This window comes from Somniosus microcephalus, chromosome 3 (genome assembly GCF_052327205.1).
Source record: "Somniosus microcephalus isolate GS21.2 chromosome 3, FLI_Smic_1.0, whole genome shotgun sequence".
Taxonomy (NCBI): Eukaryota; Metazoa; Chordata; class Chondrichthyes; order Squaliformes; family Somniosidae; genus Somniosus; species Somniosus microcephalus.
In genome coordinates, this window is record NC_140989.1 from 285,039,193 (window position 1) to 285,059,574 (window position 20,382).

The window sequence follows — 20,382 nt, forward strand, 5'->3', positions numbered from 1 at the left end:
GACCAGGGTAATAGATTAGAGAAAAGCTGATTTTGAGGGGCTGAGAATAGAACTTGGGAAAATAAAATGGACAACAATATTGACAAACAGTGAAGTAGAACAGTAATGGGAAACATTTAAAACAGTGTTCAACAGAGTCCAGGAACAATATATTCTGCTAAAAAAACAAGAGCAAGCTAAACACTAATGAGACACCGTGGATGAATGAAGCCATAAGGGTAAAATTGAGGGTAAGGAAAGAGGCATACATTAAGTACATGGATAGCAGGGGAGAGCATGATAGGGGAGAATACGAAGAGATTAGGAGAGAAGTCAGGAAATAGTTGAGGCTTGTAATAGGGGAACATCTATAATTATGGGGGATTTTAACTATCATATTAATTGGACAAATCAAATTGGGCAGGGCAGCCTTGAGGATGAGTTCATTGAGTGTATTAGGGATGGGTTTCTTGAGCAGTATGTAACTGAACCGACCAGGGGGCAAGCAACCTTAGATCTGGTCCTGTGTAACGAGACGGGATTAATTAAAAATGTCCTAGTAAAGGATCCCCTTGGAATGAGTGACCATAACATGGTTGAATTCCATATTCAATTAGAGGGTGAGAAGGTTGGATCTCAAACAAGCGTGCTAAGCTTGAATAAAGGAGACTATGAAGGTATGAGAGCGGAATTGAGTAGAGTGGATTGGGAAAATAGATTAAAGGGTAAGACGATACATGATCAGTGGTGTACATTTAAGGAGTTATTTTACAACTTCCAAAAAATATATATTCCACTGAGAAGAAAAGGGTGTAAAAGAAAAGACAGCCATCCGTGGCTAAGTAAAGAAATTAAGGATAGTATTCGACTAAAAACAAGGGCATATAAGGTAGCCAAATCTAGTGGGAGGATAGAGGATTGGGAAAACTTTAAAAGACAGCAAAAAATAACAAAAAGATTGATTAAGAAAGGGAAGATAGATTATGAAAGTAAATTAGCAAAAAATATAAAAACAGATAGTAAGAGTTTTTATAGTTATATAAAAAGAAAAAGGGTGGCTAAAGTAAATGTTGGTCCCTTAGAGGGTGAGACCGGGAAATTAATGGTGGGAAATATGGAGATGGCAAAAACACTGAATATTTTACATCAGTCTTTACAGTAGAAGACACTAAGAATATCCCAACACTGGACAAACAGGGGGCTAAAGGGGGGGGAGGAGCTAAACACGATCAAAATCACTAAGGAAGTGGTACTCGGTAAAATAATGGGACTCAAGGCGGATAAATTACCTGGACCTGATGGCTTACATCCTAGGGTCTTGAGGGAACTGGCGGTAGGGATTGTGGATGCATTGGTAATAATTTTCCAAAACTCCCTGGACTCGGCAAAGGTCCCGGCAGACTGGAAAACTGCTAATGTAACACCCTTATTTAAAAAGGGCAGTAGACAGAAGGCTGGACACTATAGACCGGTTAGCCTAACATCTGTGGTAGGTAAAATTTTGGAGTCCATTATTAAGGAGACAGTAACAGGACATTTGGATAATCATAATTTAATAGGACAAACTCAGCATGGTTTTATGAAGGGGAAGTTGTGGTAAACCACTGTTAACCTGTACATGCCTGTGTGGTAAACCACTGTTAACCCTGTACAAGTCCAGGCATGTCTCAGCCCCTGGCTCCACCCCTAAGCCCGGGTATAAAGGTGACTCACCACCCTTCCCCCGGGAGCTCTTAGGATGGATTCACTAGCAGAGGCATGCTCTAGTTCTTAGTCAAAAAAAGCCTACTTCAAGTCCATCTCGTAGCCTTTGGTATTGTTGATAGCGCATCAATTTTATTGACTAATTTTCAACATGGAGCAAATCTTGAAGCCGGAACGTTTAGACCTGGATCCTCAAGCAGCAGATGCAGCCAATAACTTTGAACACTGGCTGAGCTGTTTCGAAGCCTTCCTGGAGGCCTCCAGCACTACTGTCACTACAGATGACGCGAAACGGCTTGTCTTGAACTCACGGGTGAGCCACCGAGTCTACTCGATCATCCGAGACGCCACTACTTACGCGGCCGCCATCGCGATGCTAAAGGAACAATACATGAGGCCTGTTAACGAGGTCTACGCCAGACACCTCCTGGCTACCCGAAAACAGCGCCCCGGGGAATCGGGCGCTGAATATTTACTGGCACTGAGAGTCCTCGGCCGGGACTGTAATTGCAAAGCGGTGACGGCCAAGGAATGCACGGAAGACCTGATCCGAGACGCCGACGTAGCCGGCATCAGGTCCAACTATACTCGGCAGAGGCTGCTGGAACAGAGGGGGCTCGACCTGCAGAAGACGGTGGCCCTCGCTAACTCGTTAGACATGGCCCTCCAGAACATGGACGCCTACCCCCCTGACCGGATGGCCATGTGGATGCCACGGGAGCAGCCATCTTGGGACCCGGTAAGGCCACAAGCCGCCAGCAGCCCAACTGCAGCTGCAATGACCAGAGGCCAGAAATGCTACTTCTGCGGCCAGGCCAAGCACCCCAGACAGCAATGCCCCAGCAAAGGACGCGACCTGCCCCAAATGCGGCAAGAAAGGCCACTACGCGAGAGTGTGCAAGGCGAAATCGACCCCCATTTCCAGCAGCGCCGCGTGTGAACCGTACAAGCCGCCATTTTGGACCCCACCAACCACGTGTGAGCCGTGCGGGCCGCCATTTTGGACACCACCAGCCGAGGGGGAGCCGCCATCTTGGACACCATCTCGGGACCAGGCCCTCGGCGCGGGCGAATACTACAGCGACCCACCGACCTCGACGATGGCCTCCATCACCCTGGACCAATCTAGGCCCCATCAACTAGCCAGGTCCATGATGAACGTAAAGGTAAATGGCCATGCCACAAATTGCCTTTTCGACTGCGGAAGCACAGAGAGCTTCATCCACCCCGACACGGTGCGAAGCTACTCCCTATCGGTTATGCGCACACGCCACCAGGTCTTTATGGCCTCAAAGTCCCATACGGCGGACGTCGGCGGCTACTGTGTAGCGACTCTGACAGTGAATGGCGTGGAGTACAGAGAGTTTAAATTCCTCGTCCTGCCACAGCTCTGCGCTCCCGTACTGCTAGGATTAGACTTCCAGTGCCATCTGGAGAGCGTCATGATGGCATATGGCGGGCCCCTGCCCCCACTTACAGTCTGCAGCCAGCAGAATTTAAACACGGCGCCGCGCAAAGTATGCAGCCTGTCCACCCTGAAGGTCAAACCCCCCCCCCCCGTTGTTCGCTAATCTCGCCAAAGACTGCAAGCCAATTGCTACTAAAAGCAGGCGGTACAGTGCTGGGGATAGGAGCTTTATTAAATCAGAAGTACAAAGACTCCTGAGGGAAGGGATTATCGAGGGCAGCACCAGCCCATGGCGAGCCCAAGTGGTGGTAGTAAAGACCGGCGAAAAACAGTGCCTGGTTATTGATTACAGCCAGACGATCAATCGATACACGCAATTAGACGCATACCCACTTCCCCGCATATCTGACATGGTCAACCAGATAGCACAATACCGGGTATTCTCGATGATTGATCTGAAGTCGGCATACCACCAGCTCCCCATCAGGCCTGAGGACTGCCAGTACACGGCCTTCGAGGCTGACGGTCGCTTCTACCACTTCCTCCGAGTCCCCTTCGGCGTCACCAACGGGGTCTCGGTCTTCCAAAGGGAGATGGACCGGATGGTTGACTAGAACGCGCTGCAGGCCACCTTCCCCTATCTAGACAACGTCACCATCTGCGGCCATGACCGGCAGGACCACGACGCCAACCTAGAAAAATTCCTCCGTACGGCCCAACGGCTGAATCTGACATACAACAGAGAAAAATGTATGTTCCGCACCGCGCGCCTCGCTATTCTTGGCTGCGTGGTGGAAAACGGAGTCATTGGCCCCGACCGAATGCGCCCCCTCCTGGAACTACCCCCCCCCCCCCCCCCCCCCACTGCCTAAAAGCCCTGAAGAGATGCCTAGGGTTCTTCTCTTACTACGCCCAGCGGGTGCCCAACTATGCGGACAAAGCCCGGCCCCTCATCAAGTCAACCTCCTTCCCCCTGACGGCAGAGGCCCGTGCGGCCTTCACCCTCATAAAAGAGGACATTGCGAAGGCCACAATGCACGCAGTGGATGAGTCCATCCCTTTCCAAGTCGAGAGCGATGCATCCGACTTCGCCCTCGCCGCAACCCTTAACCAGGCGGGGAGACCCGTGGCCTTCTTTTCACGGACCCTCCAGGGCCCCGAAATTCGACACTCCTCAGTCGAGAAGGAGGCCCAGGCGATAGTGGAGGCTGTACGGCACTGAAGGCATTACCTGGCCGGTAAACATTTCACCCTGCTCACTGACCAACGGTCAGTAGCATTTATGTTTAACAACAGACAAGGGGAAAATCAAAAATGATAAGATATTGCGGTGGAGGATCGAGTTATCCACCTACAACTACGATATCTTATACCGGCCCGGGAAACTTAATGAGCCCCCAGACGCCCTATCCCGTGGGACATGTGCCAACGCATGAGTCGATAGGCTACGGACCCTCCACAATGATCTCTGCCACCCGGGGTTCACCAGGTTCTTCCACTTTATTAAAGCTCGCAACCTGCCTTACTCCATCGAGGAGGTCAGGACCATGACCAGGAACTGCCAGGTCTGCGCCGAATGCAAACTGCATTTTTATAGGCCAGACAGGGCACACCTGATTAAAGCCACCCACCCCTTCGAACGTCTCAGCGTCGATTTCAAGGGGCCCCTTCCCTCCTCTGACCGCAACACGTACTTCCTCAATATTATTGACGAGTACTCCCGTTTCCCCTTCGCCATCCCCTGCCCGGACATGACCAGCGCCACAGTCATCAGGTGCCTCCACGACCTGTTCGCCATATTTGGCTTCCCCAATTACATCCACAGCGACAGGGGCTCGTCGTTCATGAGCGACGAGCTGCGCCAGTACCTGCTCGAGAAGGGCATAGCCACGAGCAGGACTACCAGCTACAACCCCCGGGGTAACGGACAGGTAGAGAGGGAGAACGCAACGGTATGGAAGACCACCATGCTCGCCCTAAAATCCAAGGGCCTCCCAATCTCCCGCTGGCAAGATGTCCTCCCCGATGCGCTCCACTCCATACGATCACTGCTCTGTACTGCTTCAAACGCCACCCCTCACGAGAAGATGTTCGTCTTCCCCAGGAAATCCACCTCGGGGACATCACTACCGCCATGGCTGACGTCTCCGGGTCCCGTCCTGCTCAGGAAACACGTGAGGAGCCATAAGACGGATCCCCTGGTCGAAAAGGTTCACCACCTCCACGCCAACCCACAGTACGCCTACGTGGCGTATCCTGACGGGCGGGAGGACACAGTCTCAATTCGAGACCTCGCACCCTCAGGTACCACCCGAATCACCATCCACTACCTCCACCCACCACCACTACCCACGACGCACCACCGGGGTGTCTACCACGAACTGACGACATGCCGGTGCCATCCCTACCCCGAGAGGACGACACGCCAGTGCTCCGTCCCATGCGAGAAGCGGCCGCGGGCAAAGAACCGCCGCAACCGGCACCACGAAGATCATTACGGCAGACAAGACCCCCGGAGAGACTTTCGTATACGAACTTTTGAAACACTTCACCCCGCCGGACTCTTTTTTAAACGAGGGGTGAATGTGGTAAACCACTGTTAACCTGTACATGCCTGTGTGGTAAACCACTGTTAACCCTGTACAAGTCCAGGCATGTCTCAGCCCCTGGCTCCACCCCTAAGCCCGGGTATAAAGGTGACTCATCACCCTTCCCCCGGGAGCTCTTAGGATGGATTCACTAGCAGAGGCATGCTCTAGTTCTTAGTCAATAAAAGCCTACTTCAAGTCCATCTCGTAGCCTTTGGTATTGTTGATAGCGCATCAGAAGTCATGTTTGACAAATTTGCTGGAGTTCTTTGAGGAAGTAATGTATAGGGTGGATAAAGGGAAACCAGTGGACGTAGTGTATTTAGACTTCCAAAAGGCATTTGACAAGGTGCCACACAAAAGATTATTGCTTAAGATAAAAAATCACGGGATTGGGGGTAATATTCTGGCATGGATAGAGGATTGGCTATCTAACAGAAGGCAGAGAGTTGGGATAAATGGTTCATTCTCAGACTGGCAATCAGTAACTAGTGGTGTTCCGCAGGGGTCAGTGCTGGGTCCCCAACTCTTTACAATCTATATTAACGATTTGGAGGAGGGGACCGAGTGTAACATATCAAAGTTTGCAGATGATACTAAGATGGGAGGGAAAGTAGTGAGTGAGGAGGACATAAAAAACCTGCAAGGGGACATCGACAGGCTAAGTAAGTGGGCAGAGATTTGGCAGATGGAATACAATACTGGAAAGTGTGAGGTTATGCACTTTGGCAGGAAAAATCGTAGAGCAAGTTATTATCTTAATGACAAGAAACTGGAAAGTACTGAAGTACAAAGGGATCTGGGGGTCCTGGTGCACGAAACTCAAAAGGTTAGTATGCAGGTGCAGCAAGTGATTAAGAAGGCCAATGGAATGTTGGCTTTCATTGCTAGGGGGATAGAATATAAAAATAGGGAGGTATTGCTTCAGTTGTACAAGGTATTGGTGAGACCGCACCTGGAATACTGCGTACAGTTTTGGTGTCCATACTTAAGAAAGGACATACTTGCTCTCGAGTCAGCACAAAGAAGGTTCACTCGGTTAATCCCGGGGATGAGGGGATGGACATATGAGGAGAGGTTGAGTAGATTGGGACTCTACTCATTGGAGTTCAGAAGAATGAGAGGCGATCTTATTGAAACATATAAGATTGTGAAGGGGTTGGATCGGGTGGATGCGGGGAAGATGTTCCCGATGATGGGTGAAACTAGAACTAGGGGGCATAGTCTTAGAATAAAGGGCTGCTCTTTCAAAACTGAGATGAGGAACTACTTCACTCAGAGGGTGGTAGGTCCATGGAATATGCTGCCCCAAAAAGCTGTAGAAGCTACATCATTACATAAATTTAAAACAGAAATAGACAGTTTCCTAGAAGTAAAGGGAATTAAGGGTTACGGGGAGCGGGCAGGAATTTGGACATGAGTCTAGGTTCGGATCGGTCATGGCCCTGTGGGGAGCAGAGCGGGCCCAGGGGCCGATTGGCCTACTCCTGCTCCTATTTCTTATGTTCTAAGTCAAAAATACAATTAGGAAGGCAAAGAGGAACTATGAAATTAAATTATCAAGGAACATACAAAATAGTAAAATATTTTACAGGCACGTAAATAAAAAAAGGAAGGTCGGGATGGGAATAGGGCCACGAAGGGATGGACTGGATAATACCACAAGTAGCGATAGAGATATGGCAGAGATATTAAGCAATTACTTTGCTTCAGTATTTACCAGGGAGTTAGAACAGGTGGAGATGACATTGAATGATGAGATTAGTAATGAGATAACTGTATTTAAAATAAAATGAGGACATATATTAAATAAACTAATGAAACTCAAAGAGGATAAAATCCCAGGTCCGGACAGATTACATCTGCGCATTTTAAAAGAATCTAGGGAAGAGATAGCAGAGGCATTACTACACATATTTAGTAATTCATTAGAAAAAGGTATAGTGCCAGAGGACTGGCGGATAGCTAACATAATACCTATATTTAATAAGGGAGTTAGAACATGTCCAGGGAACTATAGACCAGTCAGCTTAACATCGGTGGTAGGAAAAATAATGGAATCCCTACTAAAGGAGAAAATGGAAGAACATCTAGAAACCAAAAATAGCATAATAAATAGCATGGATTTCAAAAGGGAAAGTCTTGCTTGACCAACCTATTTGAATTTTTTGAAGAGGTAACAGAGAGACAAGGGTAATGCAGTAGATGTAATTTATCTAGATTTTCAAAAGGCCTTCGATAAGGTACCACATAATAAACTAATGAATAAGGTCAGGGAATGAAGAGTCAGGGGACAAGTAGCAGAATGGATAGCTGGCTGGCTTCAAGACAGAAAGCAGAGAGTAGGGGTAAAGGGTAGCTATTCAGAGTGGCAGAAGGTGGGAAGTGGTGTTCCACAAGGATCAGTGCTGGGACCACTGTTGTTCACAATTTATATTAATGATTTAGACTTTGGAATTAAAAATACAATTTCTAAATTTGCGGATGACACCAAATTGGAGGGGGATAGTCAAAACTGAGGAGGACTGCAACAAATTACAAGAAGACATTAATGGCCCAGAAATTCCGGTCGGAGGCTTCCCACGGGCGCAAGCCCCTGGCCTGCACTTAAGAAGCGCACCTACCATTATGCTCTGGGCCCGCGCTGAATTCCGTTGCTGTGCCTGCTCCAGCTGCCAGTGTGCAGGGCACGCATATCCCAGGGGCGCAGCTAGTTCGCAGCGTCCCTGGGATCACGTGGGCCATGGAGAGCCAATCGGAGCAGGGAATCTCCATTCATAGATTTGACAGGACCTGTCAAATCTATGAATAGAGATCAGCCCCTTAAAACCTAAGTAAAACTTCAAATACATTTTTTTTTAAATCACATTTTTAAAATAACTATAAATTACATAGATTAACTATTTTAAACAAAAATTGAAATTTTTGAAAAAAATAATTAAAGTTTTTAGCGGGGCTAAAAATAAACTTACCTTTCTTTAAAGTATTTTAAAATGATAAACCTGTGGAAAAAATGTTTTAATTTTATTTACTTCACCTCTTACCTTGTTAAAAGCAGGCCTTGCACCTGCTTTTCCACGCGCAGCTGCTAGGGACTTATCCGCACTGAAAAAACAGAGAAAAACGCGGAAGTTAGATGCGTACGCGCTGCCTCTCCGGCGCACGCGGTTGACCTTTGAACCCCTTCAAGAGAACGGAAGTTCCGGTTTCCAGCGCATGCGCAATGCATGCATGAAACCGGCACTTCCGTTGGCCCTACGGGTGAGTACACAGCGCGTACTCACCTGTAGGGAACGGAATTTCAGCCCCATTAATAAACTTGCAGAATGGGCATGTAATTGGCAAATAAAATTCAACACAGATAAATGTGAGGTATTACATTTTGGTAAGAAAAATAAGGAGGACACATATTACTTGGAAAATAGGAATCTAAATGGGGTAGAAGAGCAAAGGGAACTTGGAGTACAAATACACAAATCACTAAAAGTATCGACACAGGTTAACAAGGCCATAAAAAAAGCAAACCAAGCACTAGGGCTTATTTCTAGAGGGATAGAATTGAAAAGTAGTGGTTATGCCAGGTTAACTTGCCTGTTTCCTCCACAGATGCTGACGGATCTGCTGAGTGTTTCCAACATTTTGTGTTTGTTTCATATTTCCACCATCTGCCGTTTTTTCCTTTTTAAATATAATGGCCACGAAGTTCCATGGGCCATTTGCTCCAATGTTGTGATGCTGAGCCGAGCTTGGAAATTTGGAGTTCAACTTTTAAAAAGCCAATAATGGCTAAAGATTGCAGCAGCAGGTTGGGGGAGCAACAGGCATGCAGTAATTTGTTTGGCACAGTGAGTTGACTGTCAGGTAGCTAGATTGGATGGCTCATATGACATTTTGTGGCACTTTTAAAGAATGCCTTCAATTGGAGGAACAGGCAGAAGCACTCAAAGAAAAGATCTGGGTATTGGAAGGGGACAGGGAAGAAAAGACCAAAATTATAATGAGACTGACCTTCAGACACTCCTGGATTAAATGCAGCTAAGGAGAGAGAGACTGCTGGGTGCCCATGGGAGGAAACCTTGGAAAAGTGTCTGGCATGCCATATAGTGGGAGGTGGTAACAGCACTACGTGTCATCTATTCCGTCCCCACGACTGCAGACCAGTATTGGGAAAATAGGCCAAGGACCTGAGAAGGGCAGGGAAGTTAACAGACTGGGCACCGTCCCTTTTCTTTCTTGGGCCCCATACTGTTCACCCACTAATATGAATAGCTGCACAAGTAGCCCTTTACAGTGCATTGTGGCTAAGTGGGTCTGTGTCACGTTTCAGAATTTTTTGACCATTTTCTATAGAAAAAGGATTTGGAAAAAGTTAATTTTAATGCTGGGTTTTTAAAAGCAGTGTACATTCTCAACTTTTAAAAGAGGCACCTAGTTGAAGGGTGGTTAATTATTTTTTACCAGTGCCTAAATAATAAATGTTTCTTTAACTTGTCTGCAAATTCAGTCTTTGCATGTTGTGCATGTAGTGTTCACTCTTAGAATGAAACTGTACAAATTAAAGCACTAGAAAGTAGACCTATCCATCAGTATATCCAATTTGTCAGTCACATAACAGATTTAAACTCTCGAGGGTGGACTGTTGCTAGCATAAAGCTATGTGATCTACAATGACTGTGTATATATAATGTACACATTACTACCTATATTATATCCTGCTTGCAACCAAATGACATCAGTTGTGTATATATTTTGCAGACAGGTGTACACTGAATATATGAAATGGGAAGGTTGCAGGTCTGTGCCATGTCAATGTCCCCACTGCCTCCCCAGTGATTACACTTGGCCTCAGCATTCCTGGGCTAGGAAGGGGAAAAGCTGAGTTCCTACCATGGTTGTTATTTAAGTGACAGCTGCTAGAAATGTGCATTTCTGGACATGCATAACTTTTTTTCCCTAACTTGCTGGTGGTACCTCTACCTCTTTGTGTCTGTCACTTTTTAAAAAATCACTGGAAAGATGCAGTTATAGTGTAAATGTCGACAAAGTCCAGAACCTGACTGGACACTGGAGCAAAGTGAAGTGAGACTCTATGAAGGAGAGTCTTAATTCAGGCCTTAGCAACTGATTCACACAATACAAGTTTAGTGCTGGTGCAAGCTAAACATGCTCATCCCCTCCCCCTTTTCCCAGCCCCCAAACTTGCTTTCCATTTCCTGCTTTTTTTCCCGTTCTGACGAAAGGTCATCAACCTGAAACGTTAACTCTGTTTCTCTCTCCACCGATGCTGCCTGGCCTGCTGAGTTTTTCCAGCGTTTCCTGTTGTTATTTCGGATTTCCAGCATCCGCAGTATTTTGCTATCGTATTAGTGTAAATGCACTGTCTCTCTCTCCCTCTCCCTCTCCCTCACTCCCTCACTCGAGTATCCCAAATGTTGTAGGAGGAGCCCTACACCAGGTGAGTATCACATGTGCTGCAGCAGGGCCACTGCACCAAATGTGTGGGTCCCATGTGCTGTTGTACCATACAAAAATAATTATTCCAACATTTTAAAATAGAATATATATTTTTTTAAAAAAAAGCTTTGTGTAAGATGAAATATATGCTGACAAGACATTCATGAGATGTGACCTAAACTGTCAGTAACATGAGGCAGTTGCTCATAGCTTCTGTGGTGCAATCAGTTCTGGTATAAAAGCTCTGCACCAATGGCCCCTTCATCAGTGGATCCTTCATCAAAATGGAGTTGCTGACTGTGAGCATGCCCTTCCCATTTCTGATTCCCAAACTGCCCACTCAGCTGTTTCAAGCTTTTGACCATCGTAATATTAACTGATGACAGCTGCTGCAAAGTAGGTGTCATGTTATTAAGTGCTGCTAAATGTGTGAAGAATGCTGAATGGGAATACAACTGCTCTGTATATGATGACAAATATCCCTGTCCCACTGAAGAATGAACAGGATTTGTGAAGCAGTGCTAATTATGTGTCTTCAGTTTAAGAACCACTGTTTTGCATATCTAATTTTGATAAAAGGATCCAAAAGTGCAAAATACTGATTACAGCTTGTTATTATTTAGCAATTATAGTCCTTTCAATGTAGGATTTTATTTCTAACTTTAGTTAATCTATTTTTTCCAACTTTCTCTTTCCCTACCCCCACTCCACTTGAAAGTCACTGGTTGAGAAATTTGACTTGCGCCCAAACAGACGTAAAGTCAACGGAGCGATGGCTCTGCACGCTGAGGCCTGAGCCACATTCAGCTTTGGGCCTCACTTAATTGCCACTGGCGAGCTGCGGGTGCCAAACTAAGTCCTTGCTGGTTGGGGAGGGTAGAAAATTGGCCAACTCCTAAGATGAGCTGGCTGGCAGGTCGGGGGGTGGTGGGGGAGGCTATATGGTGGGGCTTGGGTAGCAGACCGATAATTTTTGTTGTCGCAGGAGAGCAGTCCTGCTTCTCATAGGCCCATAGGAATAAAATTGAAATTGTCATGTGCCTTTTGTTGAGTGGCCTCCAGCTGTCCCTTTAAGGATCACTGGTTAGAGAGCTCAATGCCTGGCACAACTAGATGGAGCATGTTCAGCGCATAGAAACATAGAAACATAGAAGATAGGAGCAGGAGTAGGCCATTCGGCCCTTCGAGCCTGCTCCGCTATTCAATGAGATCATGGCTGATCATCCAAATTCAGTACCCGGTCCCTGCCTTCTCCCCATATCCCTTGATCCCTTTAGCCTTAAGAAATATATGTAGTGTATGTACCTTTAAGAGCCCCTGTGTACTGTAATACCAGTAGTGACCACTCGGGTATATAAGCCTGTATAGCGTCTTGTATCTTTTAGTTCACCTCCAGACTTTGTTCAGTAAACACCTGTTAAACCAACTCCTGCATTCCGTGTCTCCATTAATACACGGATACAACAGTGGCGACGAATTGGAAATGGACTTGCCTGCAATTCGGCAGCACCTCAAGGAGATCGATTCCTCAGACGAAGGTCGAAGAAAAAAAAACGAGAAAAAAAAACTGGTTTCACCAGCTAGCCGGGCTGGTGGCAAGTACTGCACTAATCCTTCCTGGGCGGCGGGCTGGGGCTCGATCGGGTGGCTCTGCAGCGGGGCCGAGCAGCGAGTCGGAAGGCGGAGGCAAACAGAGACGGAGGGTGGAGCACTCTGGAGACGGCCGGCGCTGCAAAGCAGGTCGGCGTTCGGACCAAGCAGAGGGAGGGAAAAGTCCCAGAGAGTCCGGCGGGAACGAGTCTCCAACTATTAAAAATATCTGTGTAAATAAAAACAGCGGAGAACAACGTTGTCAGCAGCGGCGGGAAAGCGCGGGAGACGCCATTTTTTTCTCGGCAGGGAAGAAAGGAAAGCGCGGGAGGCGCCATTTTTGATTTCAGGATGCCTAAGACTGGCAATATTACTGCTTTCGATAGTGATATAGAGGATTGGACCACATATGTGGAAAGAGTGGAGGTATATTGCACAGCGAATGAAATAAGAGGATGATAAGGCATCGGTACTTCTAAATCTGATGGGCGCAAGGACATACGGGCTGTTATGAAACTTAATCACTCCAGCCAAACCGATGGACAAGAATTTTAAGGAGATTGTTGATACCCTACAGGAGCACTTAAACCCAACACCGCTGCTGATAGCGGAACGATTCAAATTCTTCAGGAGGAATCAGCACAAGAATGAAAGTAACGCTGATTACCTCACCGAATTAAGAAAGCTGTCAAAGCACTGCCAATTCGGGGCAGAACTGGCAGATTCTCTACGAGACAAATTCGTCTGCGGTCTCCTAAGTGAAGGAACACAGAAAAGGCTACTTTCTGAGAAAGATTTGACACTGGACAAGGCTTTCAGTGTGGCTGTATCATACGAAGCAGCAGCAAGAGGAGCTGCAGAGATACAGCTAAAGCCACAGGACTTCGGCACCCATGAAATGACATGGGGTTTCGAGAGATGTTATCGCTGCGGCAGATCCACCCATGACCAGAGGGACTGCTGGTTCAAGGACAAAGCATGCAGGCAATGCGGAAAGATGGGACACATTGCACGTGTATGCCGATCTGGAAACAAAAAATCCACTGACAGAAAAAAAATCAATAAGGAAAAGTACAGAAAGGTACAAATGATGACGGACAGTAGCTCCGAAGACCAGAAGAGCGATAGCGACTCCGGAAACAAGAGACTAAGCTGTCTCAAATTACATAATGTAATTGCCAAAGAAGATTACCAGATCATTTGGGTTACCCTCACGACAGCGGGGTCCCCAGTTAAAATGGAGCTAGATACAGGATCAGCTCTGACCGTCATAAGTCGACGGGATTACGAGCGGCTATTTCCGCATATACCTTTGAAAGACACATCCATTATCTTGAAGACATATATGGGGCAGAAAGTATACCCCAAAGGGAAAATAAAGGTGCCCGTTGTATACAACGGCAAGGAAATACAGAAGTTGTATTTATACGTTCTGCAAGATGGTGGTCCACCGTTGTTGGGATGTGAATGGATCAGGAAGATACGTTTAGACTGGCACTCCATTCAGGCACTGACGGTGACCAGTAAGAAAAAAAATGATGATGACGTCTTACCTGAACGATTAAAAGACATCTTGGCTAACGCCAAAGAAGTGTTTCAACAGGAACTAGGAACCTTGAAAGGCGTCACCGCCTCAATAAAAGTGGAAGATGCAGCAATTCCCAAGTTTTTTAAGGCAAGGCCGGTGCCATACGCAATTCGTCCAGCAGTCGAGGCAGAGCTGGAGAATTTGGAAAAAGCAGGCGTGTTATCCAAGGTGGATTGGAGCGAGTGGGCAACACCCATCGTCCCGGTCATGAAGAAAACGTTGAATAATGATAAATCTGAAGAACAGAGAAAAATTCGCATCTGTGGGGACTTCAAGGAGACTGTAAACCCGGTCCTTCACATGATACAGTATCCTCTTCCGAGGATAGAAGATATTTTCGCCTCACTATCCGGAGGGAAACGTTTCACCAAAATTGACTTGGCACAGGCATATCTACAGATGGAGGTTGAGGAGGCCTCTAAAAAGTATCTCACAATAAACACACACAAAGGCCTGTACCAGTACAATCGACTGGTTTTCAGAGTAGCATCAGCTCCAGCTATCTGGCAAAGAGCTATGGAGCAAGTCCTGCAAGGGATTCCGGGGACTCAATGCTACCTAGACGACATCCTTGTAACAGGAGAAAACGACAACGAGCACCTTGCCAATTTGGAGCAGGTGCTCACTAGGCTGAGAGAACGTGGCCTACGAGCAAATCGCCCCAAGTGCGAATTTTTCCAGAAACAAATATCATATTGTGGCCATATAATTAACGAAGAAGGGTTGCATAAGTCACCTGAAAAAATTGAAGCGGTCATAAAAGCCCCAGCACCTGAAAATGTCTCACAATTAAGGTCGTTCCTGGGATTGATAAATTACTATCATAAATTTTTACCGAACTTGTCAACTGTTCTGCACCCTCTTAACGCACTGCTACAAACGGGAGTAATTTGGAAATGGAGCGAAGACTGTAAGCGTGCCTTCCATAAATGCAAAGGCTTGATCACGTCCAAGGAAGTGTTGGCTCATTACAACCCATCACTGCCACTCAGACTGGCGTGCGATGCATCCCCTTACGGCGTAGGAGCGGTATTATCGCATAGATTCCCTGATGGCTCGGAGCGGCCGATAGCTTTTGCGTCACGCTCATTGAACTCAGCTGAGCGTAACTATGCCCAGATCGACAGGGAAGCACTCAGCCTGGTGTGGGGAGTGAAGAAATTCAACCATTACCTACATGGACAAAAATTTACCTTGTTGACTGACCATCAACCCCTCGTCTCCATATTCAACCCTAAAAAGGGCGTTCCCATTATGACAGCGCAAAGGCTACAGAGGTGGTCCCTTTTCCTAGGGGCACACCAATATGACATAGAATACAAAAGATCAAAACAGCATGGGAATGCTGACGGTTTATCGCGCCTACCGTTGCCAACGGTAGAAGAGGCTGCATAACGGTAGAAGAGGCTGCATAAGTCAGTGGCTACAGTGGACCCAGTGGAGATGTTCCACTCAACCATAGTGGAATGTCTACCAGTAACAAATTCTACCATTGAAAAGGAAACGAGAAATGACCCGACTCTCACGAGTCTACGATTTAACGGTGAAGGGATGGCCAGCACATGGCGAACCACTGTTGCCAGCATTCTCGCAAAGAAGAGAACAGCTGTCAGTGTGCCGAGGAACCTTGATGTGTGGATCCAGAGTGGTGATTCCACCCAAACTCCAGGATAAAGTGCTAAAGGAGCTTCACGAGGGGCATCTGGGTGGAGTGAAAATGAAGAACCTAGCCAGAGCGTTTGTGTGGTGGCCAGGTATCGATGGAGACATCGAAGAAATGACCAAGAGCTGCCTAGGATGCCAGAAGGTCCAAAACGCCCCACCACAAGCCCCTCGACATCCATGGGAGTGGCCCTCATCTCCATGGCAAAGGGTACATATCGACTTTGCTGGTCCATTTATGGACTCAATGTTCTTAATCGCGGTTGATGCACACTCCAAGTGGCCGGAAGTAATAAAGATGTCCTCCACCACCACGGAAAAAACCATCACAGTATTAAGGACCATATTTGCCTGGAATGGGCTGCCTGAACAGATCTGTTCTGATAATGGACCGCAATTTGTGTCCGAAGAATTCAGGAAGTTCTTAAAAAACAATGGGGTTAAGCACTACACGTCTGCCCCATACCATCCCGCCACCAATGGATTAGCTGAAAGGTTTGTCCAGACCTTCAAGAAGGCCATAAAGGCCATGGGTAATGAAGACATAAATCTACAACATAAGGTAGATAACTTCTTGTTTGCGTACAGGAATGCAACACATGTGGTTACAAACCAAACTCCCGCCATGATGTTTTTCAATAGAAGACTAAGATGCTGGCTGGATTTGATCAAGCCAAACATCAGAAGGGAAGTAGAGAACCGGCAATTTCAAGGCATGAATGAAAGGCCAACTAGAACCTTCCAGATAGGTCAACAAGTTTTGGCCCGGGACTACCGTACCGAGAAATGGCAGCCTGGAACTATTTGCACATGACTAGGACCGCTGGTGTATACCGTGGACATTGGTGAAAGCATAATAAGGCGCCATGCTGACCAGATCATAGAGTCATCCGAAAAGGGACAGCCTACCCCGCAACTCTATACGCCTAATGATGAAGCAGAGATACCCATAGTATCTACCTCCGATCCGGTGATACTGGAACCAGATGAACCCGACACTGGCATTCAAGCCGAATCGACCTTGCCAAAAGAACCTACTACACCACCGAAAACTACTACACCACCGAGGCGTTATCCGGACCGAGTCAGGAAGCCTCCAGAGAGACTGACTTATAATTGATTAACTGCAGCAAATGTGTAGATTATTGTTCTTGTAAACATGTTAATTAATGATTACTTAAAATGTTCTGTACTAATTATCTAAAAGGGGAGGAATTGTAGTGTATGTACCTTTTTTTAAGAGGCCCTGTGTACTGTAATACCGGTAGTGACCACTCGGGTATATAAGCCTGTATAGCGTCTTGTATCTTTTAGTTCACCTCCAGACTTTGTTCAGTAAACACCTGTTAAACCAACTCCTGCATTCCGCATCTCCATTAACACGGATACAACAATATATCCAACTCTTTCTTGAATATACTTAATGAACTGGCCTCCACTGCCCTCTGTGGCAGAGAATTCCACAGGTTCACCACTCTCTGGATGAAGAAATTCCTCCTCATTTCAGTCCTAAATGGCTTACCCCTTATCCTTAGACTATGACCCCTGGTTCTGGACTCCCCGGCCATCAGAAACATCCTTCCTGCATCTAGTCTGTCCAGGCCTGACAGAATTTTATAGGTTTCGATGAGATCCCCTCTCATTCTTCTAAACTCCAGTGAGTATAAGCCCAATCGACACAATCTCTCCTCATACGTCATTCCTGCCATCCCAGGTATCAGCCTGGTGAATCTTCGCTGCACTCCTTCCATGGCAAGAACGTCCTTCCTCAGGTAAGGCGACCAAAACTGCACACAATACTCAAGGTGCGGTCTCACCAAGGCCCTGTACAACTGCAGCAAGACATCCTTGTTCTTGTACTCGAACCCTCTTGCTACGAAGGTCAACATACCATTTGCCTTCTTAACCGCCTGCTGCACCTGCATGCTTACCTTCAGCGACTGGTGTACAAGAACACCCAGGTCTCTTTGCACTTCCCCTTCTCCCAATCTGTTGCCATTCAAATAATAATCTGCCTTCCTGTTTTTGCCACCAAAGTGGATAACCTCACATTTATCCACATTATAGTGCATTTGCCATGTTTCTGCCCAATCACCCAACCTGTCCAAATCGTGCTGGAGTTTCACGACATCCTCCTCACAGCATACCCTCCCATCCAGCTTTGTGTCGTCTGCAAATTTGGAGATATTACATCCAATTCCCTCGTCCAGATCATTAATATATATTGTGAACAGCTGGGGTCCTAGGACCGATCCTTGCGGTACCCCACTAGTTACTGCCTGCCACTCGGAAAACGACCCGTTTATTCCAACTCTTTGCTTTCTGTCCGCCAACCAGTTCTCTATCCAAGTCAATACCTTGCCCCCAATCCCATGTGCCTTAATTTTGCACGCTAATCTCTTATGCGGGACCTTATCGAAAGCCTTCTGAAAGTCCAAATACACCACATCCACTGGTTCTCCCTTATCTATTTTACCAGTTACATCCTCAAAAAATTCCAGTAGATTAGTCAAGCATGAGTTACCTTTTGTAAATCCATGTTGACTTTGTCCGATCCAGTCACTGCTTTCCAAGTGCTCTTTTACATCTTTTATAATGGACTCTAGCATTTTCCCCACTACCGATGTCAAGCTTACCAGTCTATAATTCCCCGCCTTTTCTCTACCACCTTTTTTGAATAGTGGGGTAACATTAGCTACCCGCCAATCCATGGGTACCGTTCCAGAGTCTATCGAGTTCTGGAAGATGACCAGCAATGCATCTACTGTTTCTAGGGCCACTTCCTTAAGCACCCTGGGATGTAGATTATCAGGCCCTGGGGATTTATCGGCCTTCAGTCCCATCAATTTTCCTAACACCATTTCACTACAAATACTGATTTCTTTCAGTTCCACCCTTTCATCAGACCCTATGTTCCCCGGCATCTCTGGGAGGTTATTTGTGTCCTCCTTTGTGAAGACAGAACCAAAATATGTATTTAGTTGGTCCGCCAATTCTTTGTTCCCCATTATAAATTCCCCCGATTCTGACTGCAAGGGACCTACGCTTGACTTCACCAATCTTTTTCTCTTCACACATCTATAAAAGCTTTTACAGTCAGTTTTTATGTTCTCTGCAAGCTTACTCTCATATTCTATTTTCCCTTTCTTAATTAATCCCTTTGTCCTCCTTTGTTGAATCCTAAACTGCTCCCAATCCTCAGGATTATTGCTTCTTCTGGCCAATTTATATGCCCTCTCCTTGGACCTTATGCTATCCCTAATTTCCCTTGTTAGCCACGGTTGGGTCACCTTTTTTGTTTTATTTTTATGCCAAACTGTGATGAACAAATTCTGCAGTTCATCCATTCGGTCTTTGAATGTTTGCCATTGCCTATCCACCATCAACCCTTTGAGTGCCATTCCCCAATCAATCCTACCCAACTTGCTCCTCAGACCATCGTAGTTTCCTTTATTTAAATTGAGGACCCTAGTCTCCGAGTCAACTACTGCATTCTCCATCTTACTGAAGAATTCGATCATATTATGATCGCTCCGACCCAAGGGGCCTCGTACAACAAGATTGCTAATTAATCCTTTCTCGTTACATAATACCCAGTCTAAGATGGCCTGATCTCTGGTTGGTTCCTCGACATATTGGTCCAGGAAACCATCCCGTAAACACTCCAGGAATTCCTCCTCCACAGTATTGTTACTCATTTGGTTGGCCCAATCTATATGTAGATTAAAGTCACCCATGATGACTGCTGTGCCCTTATTGCATGCTTCTTTAATTTCTCTTTTAATGCCATCCCCAACCTCCGCCTTACTGTTTGGAGGTCTATAAACCACTCCCACTAACGTTTTTTTCCCCTTAGTATTTCTCAATTCTGCTCTGCCCATTTCTACATGAATTTGGCATTCAGGGTTCTCCAACTGTCGTAGGACCCCAATTTGTATATTTAAGGAGCATAACGCCTATTTCAAGCAGGTGCCCTGGATGACTAAAAGCTAATGTGGCGTCCGGCACACTTCCAGTGCAGCTCGGGCGCGGTAGTTCACAATGCAGAAGTCGGAGGTTAACGCTGGACAAACTGACGACTGTGAGTTGCATTTCTCCCCCACTGACTTAAGATCGCAGGATAATTAAAATGAATAAAGCCATTCAGATCATCCAGAAAGACCCTAAACTTCCCTCATTGCAGCATCCAATTGATTCCAGGGTTTTCACCTCCACTACTGTATCTGGGAGTCCATTCCATGGATCATTCTTTTGTGAAACATTTCCTGATATCAGTCCCAAATTTACCTTTTACTAGTTTGAACCTCTGTTCCCTTGTCCTATTCTTGCAGCTTAATTTAAAGTAATATAATAAAGTCAAAGGATTTACCTTTTCCATTCTCTTAACTATCTTAAGCATTTCTGTAAGA

At 46.3% G+C, this 20,382-nt stretch overlaps 1 protein-coding gene across 2 annotated transcripts in view; it reads left to right on the plus strand.

Moving 5' to 3' along the window:
- pgm1 (phosphoglucomutase 1) overlaps nt 1-20,382 on the plus strand; it is a 152,831-nt gene that overhangs the window by 79,604 nt on the left and 52,845 nt on the right. The gene's annotated exons all lie outside the window — the stretch shown is intronic.